This window comes from Cornus florida, unplaced genomic scaffold (assembly GCF_030987335.1).
Source record: "Cornus florida cultivar Cherokee Brave unplaced genomic scaffold, ASM3098733v1 CherokeeBrave_3.0.0_Hap2_Chr04, whole genome shotgun sequence".
Lineage (NCBI taxonomy): Eukaryota > Viridiplantae > Streptophyta > Magnoliopsida > Cornales > Cornaceae > Cornus > Cornus florida.
In genome coordinates, this window is record NW_026775574.1 from 80,414,925 (window position 1) to 80,439,349 (window position 24,425).

Consider the following 24,425-nt stretch of genomic DNA (forward strand, 5'->3'; position numbering starts at 1 on the left):
CATTTTACAAGAAACGGTGTCGTACCAGGCCGCGGCGAATTTGATATTTCAACCGCTATTAGGCGAGCTCATTTGTTGGAGGAATTACATTCATTTAGTTCCACCACAATTAGGCGCTTAACTCGCCTATGTCTATCCTAGGCGCCACTGCTGTGCCTTGAGGCACCTCACTCCTCAGGTGCGCCTTTGACAACTATGCTATGGAGGATGCAGTGTCATATAAGATGGGTGCAAACTCTGCATAGATTGTGATGGTTATTCCTTCTAAGCTGTGATGATTGTTAGTGATCTATTCAATAGGGGCAAATGGCTCAAAAGATGAATAATTCAAGGAGTTATATATAAGAGATTTTTTTTGCACTTAACCCAACAAATTATTACTTGAGAAGATAAGATAAAATAACGTATGTAGTATGAGCATATTAAATGCAAATCTGTAAATTTTCGGTAAGAAAAATAAGATTGGTTTGCCTAGAAGGTAAGCATTAAAGAGATTGATTTTTTTTTTTTTTTTTTTTTTTTTTTTTTTTTTTTTAAGTTGTCAATTTTGAAAAATTGGACAAATTAAATGTAATATTTTCATAATTTCTAACTTTTTAAGAATCTTTCAATTTGTGTTTTATAGAGTATATTTAAATTTAAAAAGGTAATTTAATAATTTGAAAATGGCAATGCATTAATTGTGTATCCCCTTAAACGAGTAAGAAAATAAGAGATTGACAACTAAAATAAGACCAAAGGAGTTTGTGATTAAATAATAAAATTTTGAAAAATAATATTTGTACCGAATGGTTATAATGAATTGTTAGACGTACTGTTTTAATCAGTCAATTATGTAACAAATATATTTGTATTTGGTATAAATAGTCAATTAAAAACTATTAATTTAAGCAATTTATTATAAATATTTGGTATAAATATCACAACTCTAAAATTTTTAAGTCTAATAAGAGAAATAAATTATAAAATAAATAGAAAACACGGAATAAAGGTCTCAAGTCTAGACCACAGACTTGAGACCTTTCACTGAAAAAAGACATAGAGGACCAATCTCAAAAATTTTGCCGTTTAAAATGTTTGACTTTCAATCTTTGACCTTTTTTGAATATGACTTTTAAATACATTGTTCTACGAAGAATATGGGACTTGGCAACCCGCCCTTCCTTAAGGCACTAATTTTGACGGGTTTTTTTTATATTATATATTATTAATTTTCTAAAGCATCATTTTCTTTTGGTAAGTTTCCTAGAAATTTAATTTTGGGAAACCCAACCCTCCTGAAAAACTTTTCATAGTAAACGTAAATAAAAGAAATAAAAAATTTCATAATTGCAACTTTGTATTTCTCGCTATTGTAATTTTTTTTTTTTTTTTTTCGTGTCTCAAAAGAAAACTAAATTTGAGAAGGAAAATGGTTATTGTACCGAATAGTTGCAACAAATTTTTACATTTACTCTTTTAATTGGTTAATTATGCAATAAATAAAGAAATGAAACCCTCCACTTAGTTATATTTAGTATAAATATCTAATTACAAATTATTGGGTTAGGCAATTCACTATATAAGTATTAGGTGACTCATTTGGGAGCATCTCCACAATCCGTTAAAATATTATTTTGTATATATTATAGAGTGGTGATCTCTTGCTCTCTATGGAGCAAGAAAATTTATCCGCACTTTCCCATTAGATCTAATTTAACGATTAGTATAGAAACCCACCTATATTCTTTCCTTTTAATACAAAACTACCATCATTATTTATAGTTTCTAAATTTAATATTTACCAAACTACTAATTACAACAATAAAAAGTAATTACTCAAAAATTATTTATAGAAATCTCTTCACCTCTAAAAATAACGTCTATTTCAAACAAAGACCTACAAGGGTACTACTTTCCCTTTCTCCATACAAATTGAATTTGCAAGTTTTCTACATCCTTTGTCTCTATATAATCATAAGTAAATAAAAATAAAATTTATTTTTTTCTGCACAACACTTCAATCGCATAAAATTTAATGGATTAAAATATCTTTAATTTTTTTTTTTTTTTTTTTTGTCTCTTGTAATTTTTTGTTTAAGAGAGACGTGATTTCCAGAGGTGAACAGATTTCAAATTTTTTTTTTAGTAATTACCTTTTATTATTGTAATTAGTAGTATTGGTAAATATTAAATTTAGAAACTATAAATAGTAACAATGGTTTTATATTAAAAGGAAATGATGTAAGTAGGTTTCTATAATTACCGTTCGATTAAATCTAATGGTCACTGTAGAAAGTGCGGATCAATTTTCTTACTCCATAGGGAGCAAGAGATCATTACTCATATATTATACACTGTTACGTATGATGTGTGAATTTTTTTTTTTTTCCTTTATTTTCGGCAGTTAAAATACATTACCACATCACACAACCACATCAACATATTTCATTTATCCTTCCTCTTTTGCATTCCATTAACAAATCAATCATATAAAAACAATAGTTAATAATTGAATACACAACAGTTGGAGATGCTATGAGAATTTACATTTTTTTCAAATGAAATAAATTGAATTGATTTTCTTTTCCTTAAATAATTGGATAGATTCATAACACTTGTTATGAGTATAAAGAATTTACATGAAAAAGAAGAAAATTGAAAATCAAAAAACATAATGAGACTCACATAAACATTAAAAATTAAAAAAAAAAAAATATTATAAGCTACTAAAGGGGGAAAAAAAAAAGTAGTAGTAGTTGGGTGTCTTTTCTCAGACGTTGGGATTGAGCCGCCTATGAATCTCATCTTATTACATGAATTATAAGGGTTGAAATTAATGAGATTCATATATTGGATTAAGATCTTATCAATTTTTATATGAATTTAACCATTTTAACTATGTATCGAATTACAAATGCGTAATAATTAGTGACAGAACTAGAAAATTATTTGAGAGAGCAACTTTTAACAATAAAGTTATAAAAAAAAATAAAAAGATGTATCATAAAAAAAAGGAATTTAATTTTGATTTTTATAAAATTATCCTTAATTTTTGTAGACAATTTGTGCAATAATTTTAAGAAATTGAATTAATTCGTTAAATGAGATGGAGACTTCCATTTGGTCTGCACACACGCACGCCACCATTATTAGTATGTGTATAGAAAGAATGTTTGGTTAATTGTTCAACTACGCTACATCAACATAAATAGTTTCATTAGTTCGTGTTGAATTTAGTCAATAATAAGGGTTGAAGAAGACTAGAGTCTAAATTAGCCTATTTACCTCTTAAATACGACTTCACCAATTCTAAATATTTTTTCTACGTTATTTGATTAATCTTCAATGATTTTACCATAATGATGGATGGACTTTGCGCCTTATGTTTGATATTTGACTATCTTGAATATAAATAATTTTTTGAAGCCAAGTTCGCGGGCAGGTATTTGCGGATACCAAAATCGGTTGAACCAGTATACTCTCATCGATCTGACTAGGATGATTGAACTGTACTTCAACGATACAAATACAGAGCTACACACATGTATATACGATAGGAATTAAACCTGCTTTACCAATTCTAGAGCAACTGCCAGCCGAACCAAAATCATAGAGGAATTAGATTTCCTGTTGATACCATATGTGGCTGACGGGAAACATATAAAAGTTGAAACATCTGCCATTTGGGTGTCTGGTGGATGAATGATTTGGATGGGAAAGTGGCAAACAATTCAGAGATTTCAGCAGTCACTTCCACAAACAGCTTCTGTGCATGGGTATGGTGGGAAGGAACCACAAGAGAGAATAATGGGTGTGGTTCAAATTCATTTAATATTTTTTTGGACCCTTCGTTGGGACTATCATATTGAGTATATAGTTCAAAGTGATGCTCAGAGCTGGTTTCTGAAGTCCATGGGGTGGACTTTCTTCACTTGGCTAAAGGTGCAATGCCAGGTTAGATATTTCTGAGACAATTTAAAATTTTAATTTCTTTTTTATTCATGAGCATGAATTTCACTTCTATTATGAAATTTACACATTAATATGTCATAATTTATCATCAGCTAAAGATCTTACTACCGCACTGATTTTTTTGTTTTTTTTGTTTTAGTAGACTCTGTATCTGCTTGGTTTTAGAACTGTTGTGTAAATGAAGATTGGTCATACTTAAGTATGTATTCTGTGTTTTCCCTCCAACAACTTAGCATGACATGCATACACAATTTCCTTCTTGCACTAATATTTGATTTTCAGACCCAATTTTCATATTATAGGTTTTTTAAAGAAGCCAAAAAAAAAAAAAAAAAAAAAGGAGCGAGAGAGAGAGAGAGAGAGAGAGAGGGGGAAACAATATGTAGATTGATTTTGTATTAAAAAAAAATAAAATAAAGTAAAAAAAAAAAAAAAAAAAGAAGAAAAGATTCAAAATTGAATCCAACAATTTAAAGCGTACAAGAATTGAAGATGTTACATCAATGTATGAAATTTACACATTATTTTCATGTTGTCATTATTTAGCGTCACCTAAAGATCTTACTATTGCACTGCTTTCTTATTTTAGTAGTCTTTGTATATGTTTGGTTTTAGAACTGATGGGAATGAACTGAAGGACACTGCTGTTTACATGAAAACTGGTCATTCTTAAGTATCTATAATGTGTCTCCCCTTCATCAACTTAGCAGTTAGCATGACCTCTTGCTTACACAGTTTGACCCAATTTTCATACTATAAGTTTTTAAAAGGACAAATATATATATATATATGTTGATCCAATTTGGATTTTATTTTATTTTTTTAAAAAGCAACCAGATTCAAAATTAAATCCAAAAATTTAAATCATATAAATATTTAACCTGGCATGAACCCCTTACCTCCCCTTTGAGAGAGAAGAGGTTATACCAGCTGCACTAATAGCCTAGTAGTATACATAGTTCTCTTGTGACGACTCTGGATTTTTCAACCCAGTATGTCCCATGATGACCCCGCTTCTTTATTTTCTATTCATTATGTGGATTCACGGGATCTCAAGAGGTGTGTCTTAAGCACCTCTTACTGAGCCATCGTACTTACTCCTTTTATATTAACATTTTTCAGGTCACGAAAAGGAGGTGGCGAATGATAATCCACCACAAGCTTGAAGGGGGATAGAGTTCCATTTTTGATAACTATTGTATCTTGAGATCCATTCTTTTGTAAAGTCTCAATCATTAGAAAAGTGTATATATCTTGTAAACCATGATCTTATACTGTAACTATGGCATATGACAATAATTTGATGTAAATTTTAGACTATGTAAATATTTATGTTGAATGGGAGAATGATGATACTTTTGAAAAACTATTGATGTTTATACTTGTGTGATGTTGTATATTTTTGCCATGAATTTGGGATTTAGTTGTGTAGCAGGTGTCGTGCAGGTTGGTTCACAACGAGCCTAGTCTTTTTGGTGTTGCTTGCTGCAGCTAGCAGCTTCCCAGGGCCTATCAGCTGGCTGACAGTGCCCACTTTGGCATTCCAGTGAGCTGAGATTTGAGAAATCTTGTTTCGGCCGACTGAACCCCACCATCAACCGATCGAACCTTCTTCACCAGCAGGGCGAATCTCATTTTTAGTCGACCAATGCCTGAGAGTTTGCAAAGTTGAGGATCGTTTCGGCCGACTGACCATCTCAGTCAGCTCGCCGACCATGTCCTTTCAGCCAGCCAACCAAGGGCCATCAGCCGGCTTACCCTTCCCCTTTGATTCACACACATGACCACTTTGTAAGGCTGTGTCTTTAGAGTACCTTTGGCCCTGAACTGACTCATGTGTCATGTATTGACATAGGAATGAGCAGTGTTGACTCAGTTGACCTTGAGTTTGGATAAGGACCCGGTTAACGGTTCGGACCCACGGGTTAGAGTCGTTACAAATCCACTTGCATGTGACCTATTTTGGGAACTTCTTAATGATCCCGTCCAAGGTGCACAAAATGCGCGCGCTAGAGGTTCGTAGCTTGAATTCTCTCAAGTATGGAAACCATCTTGGTTGGGATTGGTGAAATGTTTTTGTGGCTGTTGTTTCTCCCAAGCAAAAGATAAATAGAGGAGGAGGGCGGTGTGTTTATTAATAAAGGACCTAAATTGGGCGCAGAAGCTTACTTTTCAGATGATCTGGTTTGCAGCTGATCGATGTGAAAGAGGTGATTGACGTTGTTGATGGTTTCTCTTCTTCTCCCGTTGAGATTTCCTCTTTCACTTTTGCTATCGTATTGGCCAATGTTTGGTTCCAGCATGCTTTGAGTTTGTTTATCCGTTGTCATGGATATATAGTTGCCTTTGCGACGACCAAGCTGTTAGTTATGGTAATTTGGTCTTTTATGTTTGTTGCTTATTTTCCTGATCTCATCCTTGAGCTAGCTCGGGCTCGGGATGTCCTTTGTATTCTCGTAATCTTGTTGTGTAATGGAGTGTAGTGTTATCTTGTTTACCAAAACAAAAAATAATAATAATAAATAAATAAATAATTATGGAAGAATGCGACATCATTACATGTAGAAAATCACTTTCGATATGACCGACAGCGAAGTAAATTGAATTTCGGACCAACCCAGAAAAATCATGGACCGAAAGACTATGTGTGGTTGGCACCAACAAACAACACACGATCACCTAAGCTTGGAACATACACCCAATTTTTCCTCACAAAGTCAAACTTAAACACATCAAATGAAACTGTGTTCTTTGGTGGTTCCATAGTCCAAAACTTGTTAACCATTAATAGATCCCCTGAAGACTCGACTAGATATCTTCTGGGAATCGCAAACTTGTTCATATGATCTACTATAGTTACGGAATGGCATGAAAAGGCAAGGATTTAGATATGACACTTCTCTTTGGAGAGGCAGGGTTGCGAAGATCCTAAGGTTCTAAACATTAACACCTCAAACAATAAAAATGTAATGTTGTGATATATATGTATATATATATAATTAAGGTTAATAGAAAAAGAAATAATACAAGTGGGCCCCACCACTATTAAAAACATCAAAAAGGCCATAAGGCCATTACAGATGCTCTCTCTCGGCAGTTTCCAAGTTCTCTCTCTGGACCATTTGTTTTATTTTTTGCTTTCACCATTCAAACCTTGATCTTGCTTTTTCCTTTGGGAATTTGGTAGAACATTGTGAAGCAAAATTGTTGAGCTCGTCGAGGCCGTCAATTTGATAGGAACCAATCATCATTTGGTGCACTCCAAGGAGTTCAAAATTCTAGGGTTCTTGGGCTCAAATTGGGAGTTTTCATCAATTTGAGGTAGGAGTGTTCTAATCTACAATTTCTTGGCCTTTGGTGAATTTTTTCCCTTAAATTTGATTCTAAGCATGCTAAATTTTAATTACTTAGCTTGTTATTGTTGTAGTTCTTTGTAATTATAATGACAATTGTGCTCCTTGTGTTATTTGAGTTCATATAAATGAGCATGCTTAGTGTTTAATGTGTTGTATGTTTCTATGATTATTTATTTATTTATTGTCTTGAAGAAAAATGGATGCTATGGTTATAAATAAATAAAGGAAAGGAATGTTTAGAAATTTTCATTAAATTGCGATGATAATGTAAATGGAAATGTGTGAAAATATATAGTTAAATTAATGATTTGAAGCATGAAGTATTTATGCATCCATTGGGAAAGAGAAAGGGGAAAAAATAATTGTTAGAACAAATAAAAATTTTTTGGGGAAAATATTTTCTAAAAGTGTTGAGAAAGCCGGACGCCTAGGAGGCGCCTAGTGGTCCGTAATGTTGGTGTAATCTAGAAGGGAATGTAGTTGAGTTAAGTAGGTTGGGTGCGACGCCTTGGAGGTGCTTTGTAGTCGTGGATAGTTAACCAACCTTCCTTTTGTGACGCCATGGAGGTGCCTTGGGTCGGACTACACTAACGGTTTGGTTGTTGAAACAGAATTGTTTCGGAAATGGGGAGTGACATTTGCATAACATTGCACTTTATGACATCGTGGTAAATTTGTGATTGGTTGATATTTGTTATATGCTTGTTATTGTGGTTGAGAATGAGTGTTTTCCGATGGCATGATCCCGTTCACTTTTTATCTATTCATTGTATGGATTCACGGGGCATAAGAAGTGTGTCTTAGACACTTCTTACTGAGCTTATTGTCACGCCCCGCCTATGGAGGTTGTGCCACGCAGGCGACACGCAGACGCTGAGGAGGACGCTGCATGGCAACTGCATGGCAAGTGGAGTTTCTAGAGTCTTCCGGAATAGTCTAGAGTTATGTGGAAGATTCTAGATATGTGTAGAAATGTGTAGAAGTGTGTGGAAGGTTCTAGAGTTCTCCAGAGTTGTGTGGAGTAGTATGGAGAATTCTAGAATGTTGTAGATACTAGTAGATAAGTATGGAAGTATGAAGAAGGTGGGAGAAGATTCTAGATAATCAATCTCCACCGTTGGTTAGAATGCATCCTAGCCGTCCATTAGGGATGGGGATGCCTATAAATAGAGGTAGGACTTCATTTTGTAGGGAACAAGTCCTAGAGTGAGTCTTGAGAGCCTTGTAGAGAGCTTGAGTGCTAGCCTTGTACAAAGCATTCTTTGAAGTAATAGAAGTGTTCTTTCCTTGCCAACTTAAGTGTCTTAGTGTGTGTGAGTGTGCAAGCCAAGTGAGGAGAGGGCGAGTGCAACTACAACACTAGTAAGCGCACGAGGGGAGTGTGTTGGCTAAGGTGTGCACGGGAATTAGGCTGACCAAGTATTTGCGAGAGTGGAAGCAACATCTTGGTGCCGCACGGGAGCAGCTAGAGTGGTGCTGAAACTCTAAGCCCGTGACAGTTGGTATCAGAGCAGGTTCGTCAAGGGAGCTTTGTTGGAGTAGACATGGCTAGCGGAGGAGACCACCAAGTCCACATCTTAGAGCAGAGCTTGGAGGAGAAGCTTGCCACACACTTGGTCTACACGGAGACCAAGTTTAATAGGCTCGAGAGAAGGATGGCGGAGCTCTACGAGCTGATTGATGGCATCGCCAACAAGGCGCAAGAGAAAGAAAGGGACTTGCATGATTTGGTAGACGACTTGCGCGTGGAGATTGCCGAGTGCAAGAAGGAGTTCTCCCAGGCGCGCGAGGTCGTGGTGAAGCCAAGGAAGAAGAAGGCGCCGGAGCCCAAGGAGTACGATGGGGCAAGGAATGCGCGCCAGATTGACAACTTCTTTTGGCACATGGAGCGGTACTTCGAGTGCATGGAGATCGAGGATGATGAGGAGAATGTGCAGACAGGCACTATGTACCTCACAGACACCGCCGCTCTATGGTGGAGGCAGCACTTCACTGGTAGAGGCGCAAGAGCAGTTGACACATGGGAGGAGTTCAAGAGGCAGCTCAAGAGGCAGTTCTACCCTGAGTGCGTTGAGGACCTGGCCATGATCAACCTAAGGCGCTTGAAGCAGAAGGGCAGCATAAGGGAGTATGTGAAGGAGTACTCCAATTTGATGCTGGAGATCCCAGAGATGCCGGAGCGGCAACGCGTGTGCTTGTTCATAGATGGGCTGCAGTCTTGGGTGGCCACGAAGCTAAGGAGGAGGGAGCCTAGAGACTTGGCATCCGCAATGGCTATAGCGGAGCGCCTCGAAGACTTTAGGCGCGATGACAAGAGGGCCACGTCTCCCAGGAGGGACCACGGCAAAGGTGGGGGAGACCGACGCTTCAAGAAACGAGGCTCGCCCAAGTCTAGTGATGATGAGCACAGCGATGAGGAGAGACGCCCACGCCATGATAAGGGCAAGGACCATGGAGAGAGGTCCAAGGCTAGTGGCAAAGGGGAGCGCCGCGATAAGGGCAAGTGGGAGCCGAAGTGCTACTTGTGCGAAGGGCCGCACATATTGCGACACTGCCCCAACAAGAAGACCATGAGCGCCCTTGTGAAGGATAAGGGCAAGGGCAGAGTGGACGATGCGGGCAGCGATGAAGATAGGTGCATGGGGGCTATGCAGATGCAGAGTAGCATGGCGCATGACACCAAGAAGAAGGGCAAGGCAAAGAAGGTAGCTGGGGTGCGCTATGTGGATGCGCAGGTTGGTGGCAAAGCCGTGCAAGCGTTGGTAGACACGGGTGCTACACACAACTTCATTACCCCGGAGGAGGCGCAACGACTTGGCTTGGAGATGCGCAAGACGGAGGGCTGGATCAAGGCCGTCAACTCCGAGGAGGCACGCGTGAGTAGAGTGTGCAAGGAGGTGGAGCTATGCATGCAAGGATGGAAGGGCAAGGCTGACTTCCAAGTTGCAGAGATGGACGACCACGACATGGTGCTGGGGCTGGAGTTCATGGACAGGAACAACGCCGCGCCACTACCATGCCTTGGTGCGTTGATAATACTTGGAGGCGAGGAAGGCAAGGCCGCATGTATGGTGCCGCTCGTGGGCAGGAAGGAGAGTCCAGAGGTGGCAGTCAACACGATGGAGCTCGTGAGGACTTCACATCTCCCGAAGGGCGCTCGTACGTTTGGGCCAAGGACATATGCGCAAGTGCTGATGACCTGCGAGAGGCTGGGTCAACTGAAGAAACCGTGACGAGGGCGTCACGAAAATGGGTGGGGGAGAATGTCACGCCCCGCCTATGGAGGTTGTGCCACGCAGGCGACACGCAGACGCTGAGGAGGACGCTGCATGGCAACTGCATGGCAAGTGGAGTTTCTAGAGTCTTCCGGAATAGTCTAGAGTTATGTGGAAGATTCTAGATATGTGTAGAAATGTGTAGAAGTGTGTGGAAGGTTCTAGAGTTCTTCAGAGTTGTGTGGAGTAGTATGGAGAATTCTAGAATGTTGTAGATACTAGTAGATAAGTATGGGAGTGTGAAGAAGGTGGGAGAAGATTCTAGATAATCAATCTCCACCGTTGGTTAGAATGCATCCTAGCCGTCCATTAGGGATGGTGATGCCTATAAATAGAGGTAGGACTTCATTTTGTAGGGAACAAGTCCTAGAGTGAGTCTTGAGAGCCTTGTAGAGAGCTTGAGTGCTAGCCTTGTACAAAGCATTCTTTGAAGTAATAGAAGTGTTCTTTCCTTGCCAACTTAAGTGTCTTAGTGTGTGTGAGCGTGCAAGCCAAGTGAGGAGAGGGCGAGTGCAACTACAACACTAGTAAGCGCACGAGGGGAGTGTGTTGGCTAAGGTGTGCACGGGAATTAGGCTGACCAAGTACTTGCGAGAGTGGAAGCAACATCTTGGTGCCGCACGGGAGCAGCTAGAGTGGTGCTGAAACTCTAAGCCCGTGACAGTTGGTATCAGAGCAGGTTCGTCAAGGGAGCTTTGTTGGAGTAGACATGGCTAGCGGAGGAGACCACCAAGTCCACATCTTAGAGCAGAGCTTGGAGGAGAAGCTTGCCACACACTTGGTCTACACGGAGACCAAGTTTAATAGGCTCGAGAGAAGGATGGCGGAGCTCTACGAGCTGATTGATGGCATCGCCAACAAGGCGCAAGAGAAAGAAAGGGACTTGCATGATTTGGTAGACGACTTGCGCGTGGAGATTGCCGAGTGCAAGAAGGAGTTCTCCCAGGCGTGCGAGGTCGTGGTGAAGCCAAGGAAGAAGAAGGCGCCGGAGCCCAAGGAGTACGATGGGGCAAGGAATGCGCGCCAGATTGACAACTTCTTTTGGCACATGGAGCGGTACTTCGAGTGCATGGAGATCGAGGATGATGAGGAGAAGGTGCAGACAGGCACTATGTACCTCACAGACACCGCCGCTCTATGGTGGAGGCAGCACTTCACTGGTAGAGGCGCAAGAGCAGTTGACACATGGGAGGAGTTCAAGAGGCAGCTCAAGAGGCAGTTCTACCCTGAGTGCGTTGAGGACCTGGCCATGATCAACCTAAGGCGCTTGAAGCAGAAGGGCAGCATAAGGGAGTATGTGAAGGAGTACTCCAATTTGATGCTGGAGATCCCAGAGATGCCGGAGCGGCAACGCGTGTGCTTGTTCATAGATGGGCTGCAGTCTTGGGTGGCCACGGAGCTAAGGAGGAGGGAGCCTAGAGACTTGGCATCCGCAATGGCTATAGCGGAGCGCCTCGAAGACTTTAGGCGCGATGACAAGAGGGCCACGTCTCCCAGGAGGGACCACGGCAAAGGTGGGGGAGACCGACGCTTCAAGAAACGAGGCTCGCCCAAGTCTAGTGATGATGAGCACAGCGATGAGGAGAGACGCCCACGCCATGATAAGGGCAAGGACCATGGAGAGAGGTCCAAGGCTAGTGGCAAAGGGGAGCGCCGCGATAAGGGCAAGTGGGAGCCGAAGTGCTACTTGTGCGAAGGGCCGCACATATTGCGACACTGCCCCAACAAGAAGACCATGAACGCCCTTGTGAAGGATAAGGGCAAGGGCAGAGTGGACGATGCGGGCAGCGATGAAGATAGGTGCATGGGGGCTATGCAGATGCTGAGTAGCATGGCGCATGACACCAAGAAGAAGGGCAAGGCAAAGAAGGTAGTTGGGGTGCGCTATGTGGATGCGCAGGTTGGTGGCAAAGCCGTGCAAGCGTTGGTAGACACGGGTGCTACACACAACTTCATTACCCCGGAGGAGGCGCAACGACTTGGCTTGGAGATGCGCAAGACGGAGGGCTGGATCAAGGCCGTCAACTCCGAGGAGGCACGCGTGAGTAGAGTGTGCAAGGAGGTGGAGCTATGCATGCAAGGATGGAAGGGCAAGGCTGACTTCCAAGTTGCAGAGATGGACGACCACGACATGGTGCTGGGGCTGGAGTTCATGGACAGGAACAACGCCGCGCCACTACCATGCCTTGGTGCGTTGATAATACTTGGAGGCGAGGAAGGCAAGGCCGCATGTATGGTGCCGCTCGTGGGCAGGAAGGAGAGTCCAGAGGTGGCAGTCAACACGATGGAGCTCGTGAGGACTTCACATCTCCCGAAGGGCGCTCGTACGTTTGGGCCAAGGACATATGCGCAAGTGCTGATGACCTGCGAGAGGCTGGGTCAACTGAAGAAACCGTGACGAGGGCGTCACGGAAATGGGTGGGGGAGAATGTCACGCCCCGCCTATGGAGGTTGTGCCACGCAGGCGACACGCAGACGCTGAGGAGGACGCTGCATGGCAACTGCATGGCAAGTGGAGTTTCTAGAGTCTTCCGGAATAGTCTAGAGTTATGTGGAAGATTCTAGATATGTGTAGAAATGTGTAGAAGTGTGTGGAAGGTTCTAGAGTTCTCCAGAGTTGTGTGGAGTAGTATGGAGAATTCTAGAATGTTGTAGATACTAGTAGATAAGTATGGAAGTGTGAAGAAGGTGGGAGAAGATTCTAGATAATCAATCTCCACCGTTGGTTAGAATGCATCCTAGCCGTCCATTAGGGATGGGGATGCCTATAAATAGAGGTAGGACTTCATTTTGTAGGGAACAAGTCCTAGAGTGAGTCTTGAGAGCCTTGTAGAGAGCTTGAGTGCTAGCCTTGTACAAAGCATTCTTTGAAGTAATAGAAGTGTTCTTTCCTTGCCAACTTAAGTGTCTTAGTGTGTGTGAGTGTGCAAGCCAAGTGAGGAGAGGGCGAGTGCAACTACAACACTAGTAAGCGCACGAGGGGAGTGTGTTGGCTAAGGTGTGCACGGAAATTAGGCTGACCAAGTACTTGCGAGAGTGGAAGCAACATCTTGGTGCCGCACGGGAGCAGCTAGAGTGGTGCTGAAACTCTAAGCCCGTGACATTATGCTCACCCCCTTAGTTTAAACATTTTTTCAGGATATGGAAAAGAGGTGGCGGACGACGGTCCACCACAGGTTTAGATGAGCTTGATGTGATACCCCCGAATTTCCGGATGCGGGTTGACCAGGCCCACGCCCGACTACCCGAGGATATCAAACAAATTAGCAATAATCGAACACAGAATATAATTAAGATAAACATGAGTAAATAAAATTCGCTGGAAAGAAACTAAATGCAAATCCTTTACTGAAAACTTCAGAATAAATCTTATAAATAAGAACTAGTCTGTTACATCCAACTTCTCCAATTATAATACAACTCGGGAATCCATCTGGTGGACCCCTAATCAAAAGCCAATACTGGAAAGTGAACAACTAAAAAGAAGTCCACTGCTAAACCATGCAGAACCCCCTACATCGTCGGTAGAATGAGTAGTCATCTCTGCTCGGCACAAACAAGCTCTAAGACCTGGAACCATCCGTTACCTGAAAAATAATAGTGGGTCAGGCCCACGAACAAGTTCTATCCTAATTACAATCCAAACAGAGACCCGATACGCAGATACATCCTAGATGTCTCAAACATATCTATATAGTCCGTAATAGATAAACATATATCCACACTACAGGACTCTCACCAACTATGCTGAGGGTCTCAACCTGAATAGAAGGTAACATGCAATACACACCTGAATGGGCATGACTACCTAAGCCTAACAGGGTATACCTCAACCAACATAGCTAGTTACGCATCCTACTGCATATACGCACCCTAACCGTCGACTATGAGACTCAAGCTCAAATCGCGGTACCATAATTTATATATATAAATTCCCATCCAAACCAATGTAGTGCCGCTCAACTGATTCGTTGCCATGACACGACATAAAATTAGGATTTATTGTTTTAATTAAACCCCTATCCATTCTAGGTGATACATGCACCCTAACCGTTGACTTTAAGACTAATGCTCTTGTCACGGTAACATAATGATATATTTAAAATCCATTCACATTCATCCATAAGAAATTCAGTAAGTCGTTCAGCTTATTCAACTGCACAGACTTAAGTATTTAGGGTGGATTCTGTTTTAAGCATCCGAACCCTTGTTTCAGTATAGGTAGGACTTTAGCAACTGGTGCTGTCCAAACCTAGTATGACACCGTCCCATACCGGTTCATACAATCCTCCATATCCATGTAATTGACAGAACATATAATAATTCAGCAATTAAATCCACGATCAAGTAACAATTACAGACTATTAATAATAGTTCAGCAATTAATATTCAAAAACAAATCCATCCATGTAATTAAACGAGACAAAGTTTAGTAACTCATTAAGTTAAAATCCAGCATCCATCTCGTTAATTGACAGAAAATATAAATATAATTCCTCAATTAATTCCCGGCCAAGCATTGAATTAGATTTATAAAGCCTAAGTACTGGTTCAGCAATTTAAATCCAAATCCTAACCCAAATAATTGCAGTGTAATGCTTAATATTACAACAATTGTAATTCAAATCTTACATCCATGTATTGCAGAAAAGAATTTAATATCTTAACCAATAATGTCCAAACTATACATAGACCAAACTTGTTAATTAAATGGTCCTAGCATGCCACCAAAAAATTAAGATTTATAATTATAATAATATTTCGTTAAATTGCTAAAGCTTACTTAAGCAATTAAGCTCATTCTATCCGTTAACCGCCTATACTGTTATATACTTTTCTACGGTTAAATTCATGAGTACTAAGACCTTAATTTATTAAAGATAGCATGGTATAATGTTTGGAATCCATGTTCCAACTCTTTTTAATTTTTAGACACAGTTTGCACAGTTAAATCCTTTCGATCCGCTAAATCTGTAAACTGCCTGCGACTTGCCTTAGATTTTCCTACGGTTTAAAACATTAGCATATAGTTAAATTAATGCACCCTAAGGCTTAAAAACTCCATGAATTAATTTTTAAAAAACCTTTCCCTAACTCAACACAGTTCAGAAAGTCTAATTTGAACTCAAACAGTGCCTTAAAACTAACCACAGAACGTAAAAGAAAAGTGGAGCCGGCTCTAGACAAGTTGAGTAGGCTCCAAAACACTTTGGAGCCGGCTCCTACACTCTTGGAGCCGGCTCAATGAAGGGGGAGCCGGCTCCCAACTTCCTGGAGCCGGCTCTCACCTCATTTGAGAGCTCCGTTCCCCTTTTTGCTCCGGCACCGACCCTCTGCTTCATCTCTGGCATATTTCTACCATTCAGTTGATTTATAAAACTGATTCTAAGGGTTCTAGGAGTATCCAGTAACGTCTTAAATATTAGTTACACTAGTGGGCATCATTGAAAAATCTTAGAACACTTACCAAATAGAATATGCTTAAAGACTAACACTGAAACTCAATAAGCACAAACTGAAACAGATTAAATTGCAACACATAATTAAATAGGATAAGACTGACCCCATGAGTTTTATATAACCCCAGTAGCACTCCCCTATTTTATATTCAATGGTTGCAAACAAATACAGAGATTAAACGTGCTACCGATTTAGCATGCGTACAGATTTAATAGTGAAACCAAACTTAAAAATAAAATGATTTCAGTTTAATTTCAACCCCTATAGATAATTAATTTATCATATACTAAGCATGTATAATCTGTTTAATATCCTAGAGAACAGCTATGAATGCACAGAACACAAGCCAAAGGGAGAGAGACAGAATATAACTTTCCTCTGTAACTTTAGTTTGCCGTCCTCTGTCCAGACTTTCCGGTGACCTCTTGACTATCATCCACTCCATTGTTGCCCTAGGTTCAACCCATGAGCAGCATCCCTTCCTCCACTCCTTGGTTCAGCCTTAATTCTTAGCCAAAACCCTTGTCTCCTCCTCTGTTTTCCTCACCATCTTTCTCTGTTCCCTCTCTGTTCTCTCTCCATTATATTGTACGTGTATAAGGTTTCCACCCTTTGAAAACCATAGCAGTATATATATATATAAGCCCTAAGAAACCCTAAACCCAAATCCTAATCCACGATGGAAAACTTAATTCTAGTCGGCGTGAGATGTACCAAACTCAAACCCTAATTAACATTACAATTAAATACAAAATTTAAATTTAAATCAAATGGAAACAAAAAAAATAAAACAATTAAGCACCTAGCCACATAAATACCAAAAATAATTAAAATAAATAATGAAAACATTAAAATAAACATTAAAATTCCAATTATAACCCTTACAAAATCAGGGGTATTACACTTGAAGACCCATTCTATTTTGTTATCTTTTGTATTAGACTCTAATATTTTGTAAATGTAATATTAACTACCTTGTGACACTTTAGTTTAATTAGTATAATGTTGTAAGTTATGGACTTTTAATTCTAGCTACATTTTATGGACTGTAATTTGATGTAACTTAAGTGGGTTCCATGTTTGGATGAGATGGAGGAACGGGACTTTTGTATGTATATAACTATTTTGGGAATCTAGTATAATATTTGAATTGTGCGTTGGGACAGGATAAGTTAGATTTAAAGCCCAGTGAGGCCATTGCATTTATTTTTGTATTTCTATAGGTTGTTGAGGGACATAATCTGCGGAAGTCATGCCGAAATTTTTATAGATTTTATTATTATTTTAGTATCTTTTTGAGTCGTTACAAATTTGGTATCAGAGCCATGGTTCGAATACCATTAGGACGACGGGTAGAGGCCTACCTAGGATTGCATGGGGAGTTGAGTTATTTGCTTACTCGTTTAATTGCTTACGTGATTGCATGCTTATATGTTTATGTGTTAAGGTGTTTAATTATTTGAAAGGCATGCTTAATTGTTTAAATGCTTATATCATTACGTGTTAAATGGTTAATGTTGTTGTATATTATTATGATTATGTTTATCCTTAGTTGGGTATTTTGGAAGTATGGAAAGTGTTTATGTGTTTCCATTCTTGTCAAATCATTCGTGTGAGGACTCCATTCTCGTGCGTATTTTAGTGTCATCGTAATTGATCCGTTTCCTTTTCTTATAGCTTCATGGCAACACGAAGGGATCCCGGGGAAAGTTCTAGCTCTAATCCCGTGGAAAGGGATCAGGAGCAAGTTGAGGAAGATATCTTATTGCGTGATTTGGTCCCACCAAGAGAGGGACAAGCGAGGGGGACCGTTGACCCACCTTTTCAGATAAATAGGGAGCAATTGAGGTTAGCCATTCAGGAGGCTATTTTTGATGCATATCGACCGACAGGTGCGTCATCGTCACAGTTTGTGCCACCACCGGCACCACCACCACCACCTCCAAAGAAAAATGAGTTAGATGATACTCTTTACCACATTGCAAAGTTTGTGAAATTGATGCCAACTCTGCTTGTTGCGGTCCAGATCCGCTTGTTGCGGATAATTTCATGGATAGGGTGGAGAAGCATATTAATGCCATGAATTTGGCAACGGACAAGTTGAAGATTACATTGGCTACTTACAATTTTGTGGGCGATGCTGAGATTTGGTGGAAGACCGTTTCTCACACCCATAATCTGGATACTATGACATATGCTACATTCAAGAAGTTGTATTATGAGAAGTACTTTCCAGCGCCTAAGCGGAGGGAACTAAAGAAGGAGTTTGATGGGTTAAAGCAAGGAAGTATGACAGTTACAGAGTATGAAAACAAGTTTACATCACTTTTGAGGTTTGCACCGGGAATTTTTCATGATGAAGAAGGAAAGATTGAGAAATTTGTTGATGGCCTTGATCTTACCATTAGGCCAATTGTAGCTGCTTCAGAACTGACAGAGTATGCAAAAGCAGTGCGAAAAGCTTTAGTGGTTGAGGCTGAGAATAAGGACAACAAGGCTATTAGGGAGTCCTACAAGCACAACAGGGGTATGAGTACTTTCTCCGAAGGTCAATCAAGTAAGAAGCATAAGCATGAACAGTCAGGGTTCAGAGGACAGCAGCTAGTCAGATCTGCACCCACAGCTTCAGTGTCCATGGGGTCTTCTAGACCGAATATTACTTGTTTCAGATGCGGGCAGTTTGGGACATTACAAGTCCCAATGCACTCAGACACAGGTAGCTCAGATGATTTGTTTCATGTGTGGGCAGCCAGGGCATCACAAGTCCCAGTGTGCTCAGATTCAGGTGGCGTCTGGTAGATGTTTCGGGTGTGGCCAGCAGGGCCATAGGGTGAAAGATTGTCCACAGCGGGGCAGTGGTTTGGGCAGAGGTGGAGGTTCACAGCAGAGGCAGATGCAGTCTGCCACAGTTCAGTCAGGGTTTCGACCACCACCTCAGCCATCCCTGCCAACTATGTCAGCCCAGAGTTCTCGACCTGGTAGGGGAGCTTCTTCGAGTGTACCTACTCAGCAGTCTGGCTATTAGGCAGGCAGTTCTCAGGGGCAGAGGACCCAGGGTCGCGTGTTTGCACTCACTCCAGCCGAGTCACCATCCAGTCCTTCAGTTGTCAGGGGTATGTTTCTTGTGTCCCATTCTTGGGCTCATGTATTGTTTGATTCCGGTGCTTCTTATTCATTCATTGCTTCATCATTTGCACGGGCATTGGGTTTAGAGGTTAGTCAGTTAGACAGACCGCTTTGTGTTGACACGCCTATCGGGGGTTCAGGTGCTCTTAGTAGAGTTTGTAGGAGTTGTTCCATCACAATTGCCGGATGTGTTCTTGAGTTCGATCTCATCCTTCTCGAGATGACGGGATATGACGTCATTCTTGGGATGGACTGGTTATCATCCTTCAGAGCTGTCATTGATTGTTTCAGGGGCAGAGTTTCAGTGTGTACCCCGGATGGGGATTGTTTCTGTTTTGTGGGAGATCGGTGTGATCCTCTCACTCATTCATTTTATGGTGTTAGGGGTCGAGATCGGCAGACATTCTTCTTGGCTAGTCTTTTCGCCGATGATGATGTTGAGTTTTATGGGGTTGATTATCCAGCAGTTGTGCGTGATTTTCTGGATGTGTTTCCGGAGGACTTGACTGAGTTGCCTCCACACCGAGAGGTAGAATTTGCTATTGATTTGATGCCTGGTACCGCGCCAATCTCTATGGCACCGTATCGTATGGCACCGATTGAATTAGAGGAATTGAAGAAGCAACTTGATGATTTGAGGATGAAAGGCTTTATCCGACCGAGTGTGTCACCGTGGGGTGCACCGGTCTTGTTAGCTAAGAAGAAAGATGGTTCTTTGAGGTTGTGCATTGATTACCGAAAGTTGAATCATGCCACCATCAAGAACAAGTATCCTTTACCAAGGATAGATGATTTATTTGATCAGTTGAGGGGAGCCAGTTGTTTTTCGAAGATTGAGTTGAGGTCAGGCTATTATCAGTTACGGGTTAGAGAGGAGGATATTCCAAAGACCGCGTTTCGTACGCGGTATGGACATTACGAGTTTCTTGTTATGCCTTTTGGTTTAACCAATGCGCCGGCGGCATTCATGGATTTAATGAACCGTGTCTTCCACGATTATTTGGATCAGTTTGTGGTAGTTTTTGTGGATGATATTCTTGTGTATTCACGGACTCGGGAGGAGCACGAGGTCCATTTGAGTATAGTGTTGCAGATTCTACGGGAGTACCGTTTGTACGCCAAGTATGAAAAGTGTGAGTTTTGGCTACAAGAGGTGAAATTTTTGGGACATGTCGTCTCGGAAGGTGGCGTTTCAGTTGATCCTTCAAAAGTAGAGGCAGTTTTGAGTTGGGAGCAACCCAAGAATGTATTTGAGATTCGGAGTTTCCTTGGCCTAGCGGGTTATTATCGGAGATTTGTGAAGGATTTTTCTCGTTTGGCAGCTCCTATGACCAGATTGGCCAGGAAAGGGATCAAGTTTGCATGGAATGAGGCCTGTGAGTCATCCTTTCAAGAGTTGAAAACAAGGTTGACTACGGCTCCGGTGTTGGTGATACCTGAGCGTGGCTTGGGTTATGTGATCTATTGTGACGCCTCACGTGATGGTTTGGGTTGTGTACTGATGCAAGATGATAGGGTAGTGGCTTATGGGTTTCGACAGTTGAAGACTCACGAGCTTAACTACCCTACTCATAACTTAGAGTTAGCGGCAGTTGTATTTGCTTTGAAGTGTTGGAGACACTATTTGTATGGTGAGGGATTTGAGGTGTTCTCGGACCACAAGAGTCTCAAGTACCTTTTCTCCCAAAAGGACTTGAATAACAGACAGAGGTGATGGGTTGAATTCTTAGAAGACTATAACTTTGATTTGCAGTATCATCCTGGCAAGGCAAATGTGGTAGCTGATGCTTTAAGTCGGAAATCTCGTGGGACTTTGGCTAGTTTAGCTATTCGGAAATGGAAGATGCTGGAAAATTTGGCTGAAATGGGATTGTATTGTTTTGATGATGATGATGATGGCAGTGAGTCAGCATTCTTGTTTAGTCTTGTGGCTCAACCCACTCTTGTTAGATGGGTGATTGAGTCACAGAGACAGGATTCAGATTTGGATGCCATTTACACTTTGATCTCCAGTGGCGAGATCGTGAAGGATTGGACCTTACATACAGATGGAGGTCTACGGTTTAAGGGTTTGTTGGTTGTTCCTACAGTTTGTCGTGAGGACGTCTTACGAGAGTTTCATACTTCCCGCTTTGCAGTTCATCCGGGTGGTACCAAAATGTATCACAATTTGAGACGTCAGTATTGGTGGAATGGAATGAAGAATGATGTTGCACAATTTGTAGCTAAGTGCCTTACCTGTCAGCAGGTGAAGGCCGAGCACCAGAGACCAGCTGGTTTATTGCAGCCGTTGCCGGTAGCGTAGTGGAAATGGGATGAGATTGCAATGGATTTTGTGACAGGTCTTCTTAGGTCATGGAGGGGAAATGAAGCTGTATGGGTCATTATCGATAGATTGACCAAGACGGCTCACTTCTTACCTATTAAGGCAACAGATGACGCAGAGACACTCGGTGTACTTTATGTGAAAGAGATTGTGAGATTGCACGGAGTTCCAGTAGCTATTGTGTCGGATAGGGATGCTAAGTTCACCTCGAAGTTCTGGGAAGGACTTCAAGCAGCGTTTGGCTCAGCGTTGCACCTTGGTACTGCATTTCATCCACAGACGGACGGCCAGTCGGAGCGTACCATCCAGATCTTGGAGGATATGCTTCGCGCCTGTGTACTTGACTTGGGTGGTAGTTGGGAGGATCACCTTCCACTTATTGAGTTTGCCTACAACAATAGTTATCAGGCGAGTATTCAGATGGCTCCATTTGAGGCGTTGTATGGTAGACCTTGTAGGTCTCATGTCTGTTGGACTGAGGTGGGCGAGACAACCGCCTTAGGACCCGACATTGTACTCGAGACTACCGAGAAGATTAAGCTGATCAGACAGAGATTGCTTACAGCTCAGAACCGACAGAAGAGTTATGCAGATAGGCGGAGACGACCGCTATCCTTTGAGGTGGGAGACCATGTTTTTCTTCGGGTTTCTCCAAGGAATGGGTTGATGAGGTTCGGGAAGAATGGCAAGTTGTCGCCACGATTTATTGGACCTTTTGAGATCTTGGACCGCGTAGGAGAGGTTGCCTACAGACTAGCATTGCCACCACAGATGGACAGGGTTCATAATGTCTTTCATGTGTTGATGCTACGGAAGTACGAGCCAGATCCGTCTCATATTTTGAGTTGGGTTGATGTGGACATTGATGAGGTCGTTTCCTACGAAGAGGGACCAGTTCAGATTCTTGACGCACAACAGAAGGTGTTGAGGAAAAAGACGATATCGTTGGTAAAGGTTCTTTGGAAGCATCATGGAGTTGATGAGGCTACTTGGGAGCTCGAACAGGAGATTCACTCCAAGTATCCAGAGTTGTTTTCTCCCTCAGGTATGGCCTGATTTCGGGGACGAAATCTTTTAAAGTTGGGGAGAATGTAATGTTGTGATATATATGTATATATATATATAATTAAGGTTAATAGAAAAAGAAATAAAACAAGTGGGCCCCACCACTATTAAAAACATCAAAAAGGCCATAAAGCCATTACAGATGCTCTCTCTCGGCAATTTCCAAGTTCTCTCTCTGGACCATTTGTTTTATTTTTTGCTTTCACCATTCAAACCTTGATCTTGCTTTTTCCTTTGGGAATTTGGTAAAACATTGTGAAGCAAAATTGTTGAGCTCGTCGAGGCCGTCAATTTGATAGGAACCAATCATCATTTGGTGCACTCCAAGGAGTTCAAAATTCTAGGGTTCTTGGACTCAAATTGGGGGTTTTCATCAATTTGAGGTAGGGGTGTTCTAATTTACAATTTCTTGGCCTTTGGTGAATTTTTCCCCTTAAATTTGATTCTAAGCATGCTAAATTTTAATTACTTAGCTTGTTATTGTTGTAGTTCTTTGTAATTATAATGACAATTGTGCTCCTTGTGTTATTTGAGTTCATATGAATGAGCATGCTTAGTGTTTAATGTGTTGTATGTTTCCATGATTATTTATTTATTTATTGTCTTGAAGAAAAATGGATGCTATGGTTATAAATAAATAAAGGAAAGGAATGTTTAGAAATTTTCATTAAATTGTGATGATAATGTAAATGAAAATGTGTGAAAATATATAGTTAAATTAATGATTTGAAGTATGAAGTATTCATGCATCCATTGGGAAAGAGAAAGGGGAAAAAATAATTGTTAGAACAAATAAAAAAATTTTGGGGAAAATATTTTCTAAAAGTGTTGTGAAAACCGGACGCCTAGGAGGCGCCTAGTGGTCCGTGATGTTGGTATAGTCTAGAAGGGAATGTAGTTGAGTTAACTAGGCCGGGTGCAACGCCTTGGAGGTGCCTTGTGGTCGTGGATAGTTAACCAACCTTCCTTTCGTGACGCCATGGAGGTGCCTTGGGTCGGACTACACTAACGGTTTGGTTGTTGAAACGGAATTGTTTCGGAAATGGGGAGTGACATTTGCATAACATTGCACTTTATGACATCGTGGTAAATTTGTGATTGGTTGATATTTGTTATATGCTTGTTATTGTGGTTGAGAATGGGTGTTTTCCGATGGCATGATCCCGTTCACTTTTTATCTATTCATTGTATGGATTCACGGGGATATAAGAAGTGTGTCTTAGACACTTCCTACTGAGCTTATGCTCACCCCCTTATTTTAAACATTTTTTCAGGATATGGAATAAAGGTGGCAGACGACGGTCCACCACAGGTTTAGATGAGCTTGAAGACCCATTCTATTTTGTTATCTTTTGTATTAGACTCTAATATTTTGTAAATGTAATATTAACTACCTTGTGACACTTTAGTTTAATTAGTATAATGTTGTAAGCTATGGACTTTTAATTCTAGCTACATTTTATGGACTGTAATTTGATGTAACTTAAGTGAGCTCCATGTTTGGATGAGATGGAGGAACGGGACTTTTGTATGTATGTAACTATTTTGGGAATGTAGTATAATATTTAAATTGTGCGTTGGGACAGGATAAGTTAGATTTAAGGCCCAGTGAGGCCATTGCATTTATTTTTGTATTTCTACAGGTTGTTGAGGGACATTTTCTGCGGAAGTCATGCCGTAATTTTTATAGATTTTATTATTATTTTAGTATCTTTTCGAGTCGTTACAAAAAAAGTTGGTGCTCTATAGAGTAAGTGAGGTCTAAGCAGCCAAGAATTTTGTGGGGGTAATGCAGTCCATGCAGTGTCCCCAATCATGCAGAAAGTAAGTTAGTAACTCCGTTCAGGGTTATTCTTGTAGCCT